Source organism: Electrophorus electricus, unplaced genomic scaffold (genome assembly GCF_041902795.1).
Source record: "Electrophorus electricus isolate QZ-2024a unplaced genomic scaffold, ASM4190279v1 Scaffold178, whole genome shotgun sequence".
Lineage (NCBI taxonomy): Eukaryota > Metazoa > Chordata > Actinopteri > Gymnotiformes > Gymnotidae > Electrophorus > Electrophorus electricus.
In genome coordinates this window covers 15,001-27,500 of record NW_027658459.1, presented here as the reverse complement: position 1 = coordinate 27,500, position 12,500 = coordinate 15,001, and positions in this window count along the sequence as shown.

The following is a 12,500-nucleotide window of genomic DNA, read 5'->3' as shown; positions in this document are numbered from 1 at the left end:
TTCCGTGGTGATTTTTTTTTTTTTTTCGTGGCCATTGCCGTGCATGGCTTCCCCATCGCTTTGCATGCTCTCCATTGCCTCGTGCTGCTTCACCATTGGTCTCACCTGGAGACCGAAGCCGCTCTCCCAGTAACCCGATGGTACCTGGCCAGAAAACCCCGTGCCCGATTTCATCTAGGACAAGGGCCAAACCACAGACCGTGCCCGTCCAGGGTCAACCCCTGGTCGGACAGGCCTGGTGGGTCGATACCATGGATGTGGCAGGCCGACGAGAATCCACTGGTACATTTACAAACACGCCCACCCTGGTGGCATGGCTGTACGACCCATCGTCGAAGCACGCTGCGGCGGACTGAGCCATTGGATCCAGTTGCCTGGGCGTACACTCAGCCCAACAGACGCACTCGGGTCGGGGAGAGCAAAGCAGACTGTGTGCCTGGATGTGCCCACTTCCATAGGGGAATCGGCATGATGGTTCACTTAACCCGAGGAGGGCTCCCCTCGCGGGATAAGCACCCCCCTCGGGGGATGGGGGGGGGGGGGCATCCAGAGCACACCACTTTCCGGTAGGGGACAGGCGTTTGATCATGTGTCCGAGGGAGAGCTCCCCTTGCCGGCCGAACACCCCTCGGACTCCCCTTGGGCTTCCAGAGAACGCCACTGGATGAATTTAGTGCTTGGACCCCATTGATTCTCTTTGCTCTCCCATATACCCGACGGGACCTATTTGCAAAACCCCGTGCCAACCAGACCTCCAGGAAGGGGGCTGGCGGCTAACCATGCCCAGCAGGGTGCACCCTGGTCGGACACTTTGGGAGGGTCGAGAGCCTGGAAGTGCCACCCGGGGGAGTAATTCTGATTTCCGTTTTAATGCACTCAGGGACAGCCCGAGGACCTCTGTAGTGCACCTGAGGCGGACTGAGCCGTCGGGTCCAGGGGTCTGGAGTTCGGAACCTCCAGGGTTCACCTGGCTGTTCTCTTAGCCCGGCAGGGTGCACCCTGGTCGGACACTTCGGGAGGGTCGAGAGCCTGGATGTGCCACCCCGACGAGTAATGAGTTTTCCCTTCGTATCTCTTCCGGACCAGGTCCGATTCGCACGAAACTCGCTGGGCATGGCCAGGAGCGCCCCCTGCTGCCCACGCCACCGTCCCCGCGCTTCTACTCCCGAGGGCCGAGGAGACAGCGAAGCGTGGGTCGGGTCGCCTGCTTCCAGGGTCTCCCTGGTACTCTCCAGTCTCCCGAGTCCATCGGGTCCGACCTCGTATTTTTAGCCCAGACGGGGAATGAGAAAGGGGCCCCCGACCGCCCGAGGGCGGGCGCTCGCTTCTCAGCCTAGGAACGTCCGATTCCCACGAAACTTTTACGCCAGACGTTCCTGGCAGCGAGCGCGTTCAAAGGTGACCCGCGCTGCTTCTCTCCTCCCAAGGGCCGAAGAGATATTCGTCTTCAAACCCGACCGGCCCTGTGTTTGCCGCCCCGGCGGTTTTAAAAAATCATAGCGTAAAAACGGTGGGTGCGCTTCGCCTGCCGCTTGGACAGCGTTAAACGGCAGCCCCGGCTCTTTCCAAAGGGCCCTCAACCGACTTTCTGCTCCCAAGGAGCCCAGAGATATGAAACCGATAAATCAAAACCCCGTGCCAACCAGACCTCCAGGAAGGGGGCTGGCGGCTAACCATGCCCGGCAGGGTGCACCCTGGTCGGACGCTTTGGGAGGGTCGAGAGCCTGGATGTGCCACCCCGACGAGTAATGAGTTTTCCCTTCGTATCTCTTCCGGACCAGGTCCGATTCGCACGAAACTCGCTGGGCATGGCCAGGAGCGCCCCCTGCTGCCCACGCCACCGTCCCCGCGCTTCTACTCCCGAGGGCCGAGGAGACAGCGAAGCGTGGGTCGGGTCGCCTGCTTCCAGGGTCTCCCTGGTACTCTCCAGTCTCCCGAGTCCATCGGGTCCGACCTCGTATTTTTAGCCCAGACGGGGAATGAGAAAGGGGCCCCCGACCGCCCGAGGGCGGGCGCTCGCTTCTCAGCCTAGGAACGTCCGATTCCCACGAAACTTTTACGCCAGACGTTCCTGGCAGCGAGCGCGTTCAAAGGTGACCCGCGCTGCTTCTCTCCTCCCAAGGGCCGAAGAGATATTCGTCTTCAAACCCGACCGGCCCTGTGTTTGCCGCCCCGGCGGTTTTAAAAAATCATAGCGTAAAAACGGTGGGTGCGCTTCGCCTGCCGCTTGGACAGCGTTAAACGGCAGCCCCGGCTCTTTCCAAAGGGCCCTCAACCGACTTTCTGCTCCCAAGGAGCCCAGAGATATGAAACCGATAAATCAAAACCCCGTGCCAACCAGACCTCCAGGAAGGGGGCTGGCGGCTAACCATGCCCGGCAGGGTGCACCCTGGTCGGACGCTTTGGGAGGGTCGAGAGCCTGGATGTGCCACCCCGACGAGTAATGAGTTTTCCCTTCGTATCTCTTCCGGACCAGGTCCGATTCGCACGAAACTCGCTGGGCATGGCCAGGAGCGCCCCCTGCTGCCCAGGCCTGGCTCTGGGCCTGGGCACACTTCATTCACTTTGTACCTTTAAATCATACTACTACTACTACTACTACCACCAGAATTCCAGGGCCAAGAGGTCACACAGTCATGCACAGCAAAGTAGCTCTGGGCCTGGGCACACTTCAAGAAGTTTGACCCTTTATATAAGCCTAGAAATAGACTTCCAGGCCCAAGAGGTCAAACACAGTCATGCCCAGCAAAGTAGCTCTGGGCCTGGGCACACTTCATTCACTTTGTACCTTTAAATCATACTACTACTACCAGACTTCCAGGCCCAAGAGGTCAAACACAGTCATGCCCAGCAAAGTAGCTCTGGGCCTGGGCACACTTCAATCACTTTGTGCCTTTAAATCATACTACTACTACCACCAGACTTCCAGGCCCAAGAGGTCAAACACAGTCATGCCCAGCAAAGTAGCTCTGGGCCTGGGCACACTTCATTCACTTTGTACCTTTAAATCATACTACTACTACCACCAGACTTCCAGGCCCAAGAGGTCAAACACATTCATGCCCAGCAAAGTAGCTCTGGGCCTGGGCACACTTCAATCACTTTGTGCCTTTAAATCATACTACTACTACCAGACTTCCAGGCCCAAGAGGTCAAACACAGTCATGCCCAGCAAAGTAGATCTGGGCCTGGGCACACTTCATTCACTTTGTGCCTTTAAATCATACTACTACTACCACCACCAGACTTCCAGGGCCAAGAGGTCAACCACAGTCATGCACAGCAAAGTAGCTCTGGGCCTGGGCACACTTCAATCACTTTGTGCCTTTAAATCATACTACTACTACCACCAGACTTCCAGGCCCAAGAGTTCAAACACATTCATGCCCAGCAAAGTAGCTCTGGGCCTGGGCACACTTCAAGATGTTTGACCCTTTATATAAGCCTAGAAATAGACTTCCAGAGCCAAGAGGTCAAACACAGTCATGCCCAGCAAAGTAGCTCTGGGCCTGGGCACACTTCAATCACTTTGTGCCTTTAAATCATACTACTACTACTACCAGACTTCCAGACCCAAGAGGTCAAACACAGTCATGCCCAGCAAAGTAGCTCTGGGCCTGGGCACACTTCAAGAAGTTTGACCCTTTATATAAGCCTAGAAATAGACTTCCAGGCCCAAGAGGTCAAACACAGTCATGCCCAGCAAAGTAGCTCTGGGCCTGGGCACACTTCATTCACTTTGTACCTTTAAATCATACTACTACTACCAGACTTCCAGGCCCAAGACGTCAAACACAGTCATGCCCAGCAAAGTAGCTCTGGGCCTGGGCACACTTCATTCACTTTGTACCTTTAAATCATACTACTACTACTACTACTACTACTACTACTACTACTACCAGACTTCCAGGCCCAAGAGGTCAAACACAGTCATGCCCAGCAAAGTAGCTCTGGGCCTGGGCACACTTCAATCACTTTGTGCCTTTAAATCATACTACTACTACCACCAGACTTCCAGGGCCAAGAGGTCAACCACAGTCATGCACAGCAAAGTAGCTCTGGGCCTGGGCACACTTCAATCACTTTGTGCCTTTAAATCATACTACTACTACCAGACTTCCAGGCCCAAGAGTTCAAACACATTCATGCCCAGCAAAGTAGCTCTGGGCCTGGGCACACTTCAATCACTTTGTGCCTTTAAATCATACTACTACTACCAGACTTCCAGGCCCCAGAGGTCAAACACAGTCATGCCCAGCAAAGTAGCTCTGGGCCTGGGCACACTTCAAGAAGTTTGACCCTTTATATAAGCCTAGAAATAGACTTCCAGGCCCAAGAGGTCAAACACAGTCATGCCCAGCAAAGTAGCTCTGGGCCTGGGCACACTTCATTCACTTTGTACCTTTAAATCATACTACTACTACTACTACTACTACTACTACCAGACTTCCAGGCCCAAGAGGTCAAACACAGTCATGCCCAGCAAAGTAGCTCTGGGCCTGGGCACACTTCAATCACTTTGTGCCTTTAAATCATACTACTACTACCACCAGACTTCCAGGGCCAAGAGGTCACACAGTCATGCACAGCAAAGTAGCTCTGGGCCTGGGCACACTTCAAGAAGTTTGACCATTTATATAAGCCTAGAAATAGACTTCCAGGCCCAAGAGGTCAAACACAGTCATGCACAGCAAAGTAGCTCTGGGCCTGGGCTCACTTCATTCACTTTGTACCTTTAAATCATACTACTACTACCAGACTTCCAGGCCCAAGAGTTCAAACACATTCATGCCCAGCAAAGTAGCTCTGGGCCTGGGCACACTTCAATCACTTTGTGCCTTTAAATCATACTACTACTACCAGACTTCCAGGCCCAAGAGGTCAAACACAGTCATGCCCAGCAAAGTAGCTCTGGGCCTGGGCACACTTCATTCACTTTGTGCCTTTAAATCATACTACTACTACCACCAGAATTCCAGGGCCAAGAGGTCACACAGTCATACACAGCAAAGTAGCTCTGGGCCTGGGCACACTTCAAGAAGTTTGACCCTTTATATAAGCCTAGAAATAGACTTCCAGAGCCAAGAGGTCAAACACAGTCATGCACAGCAAAGTAGCTCTGGGCCTGGGCACACTTCAAGAAGTTTGACCCTTTATATAAGCCTAGAAATAGACTTCCAGGCCCAAGAGGTCAAACACAGTCATGCCCAGCAAAGTAGCTCTGGGCCTGGGCACACTTCATTCACTTTGTACCTTTAAATCATACTACTACTACTACTACTACTACTACTACTACTACTACTACTACCAGACTTCCAGGCCCAAGAGGTCAAACACAGTCATGCCCAGCAAAGTAGCTCTGGGCCTGGGCACACTTCATTCACTTTGTGCCTTTAAATCATACTACTACTACTACCACCAGAATTCCAGGGCCAAGAGGTCACACAGTCATACACAGCAAAGTAGCTCTGGGCCTGGGCACACTTCAAGAAGTTTGACCCTTTATATAAGCCTAGAAATAGACTTCCAGAGCCAAGAGGTCAAACACAGTCATGCACAGCAAAGTAGCTCTGGGCCTGGGCACACTTCATTCACTTTGTGCCTTTAAATCATACTACTACTACCAGACTTCCAGGCCCAAGAGTTCAAACACATTCATGCCCAGCAAAGTAGCTCTGGGCCTGGGCACACTTCATTCACTTTGTGCCTTTAAATCATACTACTACTACCACCAGACTTCCAGGGCCAAGAGGTCAACCACAGTCATGCACAGCAAAGTAGCTCTGGGCCTGGGCACACTTCAAGATGTTTGACCCTTTATATAAGCCTAGAAATAGACTTCCAGGCCCAAGAGTTCAAACACAGTCATGCACAGCAAAGTAGCTCTGGGCCTGGGCACACTTCATTCACTTTGTACCTTTAAATCATACTACTACTACCAGACTTCCAGGCCCAAGAGTTCAAACACATTCATGCCCAGCAAAGTAGCTCTGGGCCTGGGCACACTTCAATCACTTTGTGCCTTTAAATCATACTACTACTACTACTACTACCAGACTTCCAGGCCCAAGAGGTCAAACACAGTCATGCCCAGCAAAGTAGCTCTGGGCCTGGGCACACTTCATTCACTTTGTACCTTTAAATCATACTACTACTACTACTACTACCACCAGAATTCCAGGGCCAAGAGGTCACACAGTCATACACAGCAAAGTAGCTCTGGGCCTGGGCACACTTCAAGAAGTTTGTCCCTTTATATAAGCCTAGAAATAGACTTCCAGGCCCAAGAGTTCAAACACATTCATGCCCAGCAAAGTAGCTCTGGGCCTGGGCACACTTCAATCACTTTGTGCCTTTAAATCATACTACTACTACCAGACTTCCAGGCCCAAGAGGTCAAACACAGTCATGCCCAGCAAAGTAGCTCTGGGCCTGGGCACACTTCATTCACTTTGTGCCTTTAAATCATACTACTACTACCACCAGAATTCCAGGGCCAAGAGGTCACACAGTCATACACAGCAAAGTAGCTCTGGGCCTGGGCACACTTCAAGAAGTTTGACCCTTTATATAAGCCTAGAAATAGACTTCCAGAGCCAAGAGGTCAAACACAGTCATGCACAGCAAAGTAGCTCTGGGCCTGGGCACACTTCAAGCACTTTGTGCCTTTAAATCATACTACTACTACTACTACTACTACTACTACTACTACTACTACCAGACTTCCAGGCCCAAGAGTTCAAACACATTCATGCCCAGCAAAGTAGCTCTGGGCCTGGGCACACTTCATTCACTTTGTGCCTTTAAATCATACTACTACTACCACCAGACTTCCAGGGCCAAGAGGTCAACCACAGTCATGCACAGCAAAGTAGCTCTGGGCCTGGGCACACTTCAAGATGTTTGACCCTTTATATAAGCCTAGAAATAGACTTCCAGGCCCAAGAGTTCAAACACAGTCATGCACAGCAAAGTAGCTCTGGGCCTGGGCACACTTCATTCACTTTGTACCTTTAAATCATACTACTACTACCACCAGACTTCCAGGCCCAAGAGGTCAAACACATTCATGCCCAGCAAAGTAGCTCTGGGCCTGGGCACACTTCAATCACTTTGTGCCTTTAAATCATACTACTACTACCACCAGACTTCCAGGCCCTGGAGGTCACACCTTCATGCCTAGCAAGGTTGCTTTACACCTGCGCACACTTCAGACCGTTTCACTCTTTTAATCATTCAAAGTACCACATTTCCAGACCCAAGAGGTCACAGAATCATACCCAGCAAAGTAGCTCTGGGCCTGGGCACACTTCAATCACTTTGTGCCTTTAAATCATACTACTACTACCAGACTTCCAGGCCCCAGAGGTCAAACACAGTCATGCCCAGCAAAGTAGCTCTGGGCCTGGGCACACTTCAAGAAGTTTGACCCTTTATATAAGCCTAGAAATAGACTTCCAGAGCCAAGAGGTCAAACACAGTCATGCACAGCAAAGTAGCTCTGGGCCTGGGCACACTTCATTCACTTTGTACCTTTAAATCATACTACTACTACCAGACTTCCAGGCCCAAGAGTTCAAACACATTCATGCCCAGCAAAGTAGCTCTGGGCCTGGGCACACTTCAATCACTTTGTGTCTTTAAATCATACTACTACTACCAGACTTCCAGGCCCCAGAGGTCAAACACAGTCATGCCCAGCAAAGTAGCTCTGGGCCTGGGCACACTTCAAGAAGTTTGACCCTTTATATAAGCCTAGAAATAGACTTTCAGGCCCAAGAGGTCAAACACAGTCATGCCCAGCAAAGTAGCTGTGGGCCTGGGCACACTTCATTCACTTTGTACCTTTAAATCATACTACTACTACTACTACTACTACTACTACTACTACTACTACTACTACTACTACCAGACTTCCAGGCCCAAGAGGTCAAACACAGTCATGCCCAGCAAAGTAGCTCTGGGCCTGGGCACACTTCAAGAAGTTTGACCCTTTATATAAGCCTAGAAATAGACTTCCAGGCCCAAGAGTTCAAACACATTCATGCCCAGCAAAGTAGCTCTGGGCCTGGGCACACTTCAATCACTTTGTGCCTTTAAATCATACTACTACTACCACCAGACTTCCAGGCCCAAGAGGTCAAACACAGTCATGCCCAGCAAAGTAGCTCTGGGCCTGGGCACACTTCAATCACTTTGTGCCTTTAAATCATACTACTACTACCAGACTTCCAGGCCCAAGAGTTCAAACACATTCATGCCCAGCAAAGTAGCTCTGGGCCTGGGCACACTTCATTCACTTTGTGCCTTTAAATCATACTACTACTACCACCAGACTTCCAGGGCCAAGAGGTCAACCACAGTCATGCACAGCAAAGTAGCTCTGGGCCTGGGCACACTTCAAGATGTTTGACCCTTTATATAAGCCTAGAAATAGACTTCCAGGCCCAAGAGTTCAAACACATTCATGCCCAGCAAAGTAGCTCTGGGCCTGGGCACACTTCAATCACTTTGTGCCTTTAAATCATACTACTACTACCACCAGACTTCCAGGCCCAAGAGGTCAAACACAGTCATGCCCAGCAAAGTAGCTCTGGGCCTGGGCACACTTCAATCACTTTGTGCCTTTAAATCATACTACTACTACCAGACTTCCAGGCCCAAGAGTTCAAACACATTCATGCCCAGCAAAGTAGCTCTGGGCCTGGGCACACTTCAAGATGTTTGACCCTTTATATAAGCCTAGAAATAGACTTCCAGGCCCAAGAGGTCAAACACAGTCATGCCCAGCAAAGTAGCTCTGGGCCTGGGCACACTTCATTCACTTTGTACCTTTAAATCATACTACTACTACTACTACTACTACTACTACTACTACTACTACTACCAGACTTCCAGGCCCAAGAGGTCAAACACAGTCATGCCCAGCAAAGTAGCTCTGGGCCTGGGCACACTTCATTCACTTTGTGCCTTTAAATCATACTACTACTACCACCAGAATTCCAGGGCCAAGAGGTCACACAGTCATACACAGCAAAGTAGCTCTGGGCCTGGGCACACTTCAAGAAGTTTGACCCTTTATATAAGCCTAGAAATAGACTTCCAGGCCCAAGAGGTCAAACACAGTCATGCCCAGCAAAGTAGCTCTGGGCCTGGGCACACTTCATTCACTTTGTACCTTTAAATCATACTACTACTACTACTACTACTACCAGACTTCCAGGCCCAAGAGGTCAAACACAGTCATGCCCAGCAAAGTAGATCTGGGCCTGGGCACACTTCAAGAAGTTTGACCCTTTATATAAGCCTAGAAATAGACTTTCAGGCCCAAGAGGTCAAACACAGTCATGCCCAGCAAAGTAGCTGTGGGCCTGGGCACACTTCATTCACTTTGTACCTTTAAATCATACTACTACTACTACTACTACTACTACTACTACTACTACTACTACTACTACTACCAGACTTCCAGGCCCAAGAGGTCAAACACAGTCATGCCCAGCAAAGTAGCTCTGGGGCTGGGCACACTTCAAGAAGTTTGACCCTTTATATAAGCCTAGAAATAGACTTCCAGGCCCAAGAGTTCAAACACATTCATGCCCAGCAAAGTAGCTCTGGGCCTGGGCACACTTCAATCACTTTGTGCCTTTAAATCATACTACTACTACCACCAGACTTCCAGGCCCAAGAGGTCAAACACAGTCATGCCCAGCAAAGTAGCTCTGGGCCTGGGCACACTTCAATCACTTTGTGCCTTTAAATCATACTACTACTACCAGACTTCCAGGCCCAAGAGTTCAAACACATTCATGCCCAGCAAAGTAGCTCTGGGCCTGGGCACACTTCATTCACTTTGTGCCTTTAAATCATACTACTACTACCACCAGACTTCCAGGGCCAAGAGGTCAACCACAGTCATGCACAGCAAAGTAGCTCTGGGCCTGGGCACACTTCAAGATGTTTGACCCTTTATATAAGCCTAGAAATAGACTTCCAGGCCCAAGAGTTCAAACACATTCATGCCCAGCAAAGTAGCTCTGGGCCTGGGCACACTTCAATCACTTTGTGCCTTTAAATCATACTACTACTACCACCAGACTTCCAGGCCCAAGAGGTCAAACACAGTCATGCCCAGCAAAGTAGCTCTGGGCCTGGGCACACTTCAAGAAGTTTGACCCTTTATATAAGCCTAGAAATAGACTTCCAGAGCCAAGAGGTCAAACACAGTCATGCACAGCAAAGTAGCTCTGGGCCTGGGCACACTTCATTCACTTTGTGCCTTTAAATCATACTACTACTACCACCAGACTTCCAGGCCCAAGAGGTCAAACACATTCATGCCCAGCAAAGTAGCTCTGGGCCTGGGCACACTTCAATCACTTTGTGCCTTTAAATCATACTACTACTACCAGACTTCCAGGCCCAAGAGGTCAAACACAGTCATGCCCAGCAAAGTAGCTCTGGGCCTGGGCACACTTCAATCACTTTGTGCCTTTAAATCATACTACTACTACCAGACTTCCAGGCCCAAGAGTTCAAACACATTCATGCCCAGCAAAGTAGCTCTGGGCCTGGGCACACTTCAAGATGTTTGACCCTGTATATAAGCCTAGAAATAGACTTCCAGAGCCAAGAGGTCAAACACAGTCATGCCCAGCAAAGTAGCTCTGGGCCTGGGCACACTTCATTCACTTTGTGCCTTTAAATCATACTACTACTACCAGACTTCCAGGCCCAAGAGTTCAAACACATTCATGCCCAGCAAAGTAGCTCTGGGCCTGGGCACACTTCAATCACTTTGTGCCTTTAAATCATACTACTACTACCAGACTTCCAGGCCCCAGAGGTCAAACACAGTCATGCCCAGCAAAGTAGCTCTGGGCCTGGGCACACTTCAAGAAGTTTGACCCTTTATATAAGCCTAGAAATAGACTTCCAGAGCCAAGAGGTCAAACACAGTCATGCCCAGCAAAGTAGCTCTGGGCCTGGGCACACTTCATTCACTTTGTACCTTTAAATCATACTACTACTACTACCAGACTTCCAGGCCCAAGACGTCAAACACAGTCATGCCCAGCAAAGTAGCTCTGGGCCTGGGCACACTTCATTCACTTTGTACCTTTAAATCATACTACTACTACTACTACTACTACTACTACTACTACTACTACCAGACTTCCAGGCCCAAGAGTTCAAACACATTCATGCCCAGCAAAGTAGCTCTGGGCCTGGGCACACTTCAATCACTTTGTGCCTTTAAATCATACTACTACTACCACCAGACTTCCAGGCCCAAGAGGTCAAACACAGTCATGCCCAGCAAAGTAGCTCTGGGCCTGGGCACACTTCAATCACTTTGTGCCTTTAAATCATACTACTACTACCACCAGACTTCCAGGCCCAAGAGGTCAAACACAGTCATGCCCAGCAAAGTAGCTCTGGGCCTGGGCACACTTCAATCACTTTGTGCCTTTAAATCATACTACTACTACCAGACTTCCAGGCCCAAGAGTTCAAACACATTCATGCCCAGCAAAGTAGCTCTGGGCCTGGGCACACTTCAAGATGTTTGACCCTTTATATAAGCCTAGAAATAGACTTCCAGGCCCAAGAGGTCAAACACAGTCATGCCCAGCAAAGTAGCTCTGGGCCTGGGCACACTTCATTCACTTTGTACCTTTAAATCATACTACTACTACTACTACTACTACTACTACTACTACTACTACCAGACTTCCAGGCCCAAGAGGTCAAACACAGTCATGCCCAGCAAAGTAGCTCTGGGCCTGGGCACACTTCATTCACTTTGTGCCTTTAAATCATACTACTACTACCACCAGAATTCCAGGGCCAAGAGGTCACACAGTCATACACAGCAAAGTAGCTCTGGGCCTGGGCACACTTCAAGAAGTTTGACCCTTTATATAAGCCTAGAAATAGACTTCCAGGCCCAAGAGGTCAAACACAGTCATGCCCAGCAAAGTAGCTCTGGGCCTGGGCACACTTCATTCACTTTGTACCTTTAAATCATACTACTACTACTACTACTACTACTACTACCAGACTTCCAGGCCCAAGAGGTCAAACACAGTCATGCCCAGCAAAGTAGCTCTGGGCCTGGGCACACTGCAATCACTTTGTGCCTTTAAATCATACTACTACTACCACCAGACTTCCAGGGCCAAGAGGTCACACAGTCATGCACAGCAAAGTAGCTCTGGGCCTGGGCACACTTCAAGAAGTTTGACCATTTATATAAGCCTAGAAATAGACTTCCAGGCCCAAGAGGTCAAACACAGTCATGCACAGCAAAGTAGCTCTGGGCCTGGGCTCACTTCATTCACTTTGTACCTTTAAATCATACTACTACTACCAGACTTCCAGGCCCAAGAGTTCAAACACATTCATGCCCAGCAAAGTAGCTCTGGGCCTGGGCACACTTCAATCACTTTGTGCCTTTAAATCATACTACTACTACCAGACTTCCAGGCCCAAGAGGT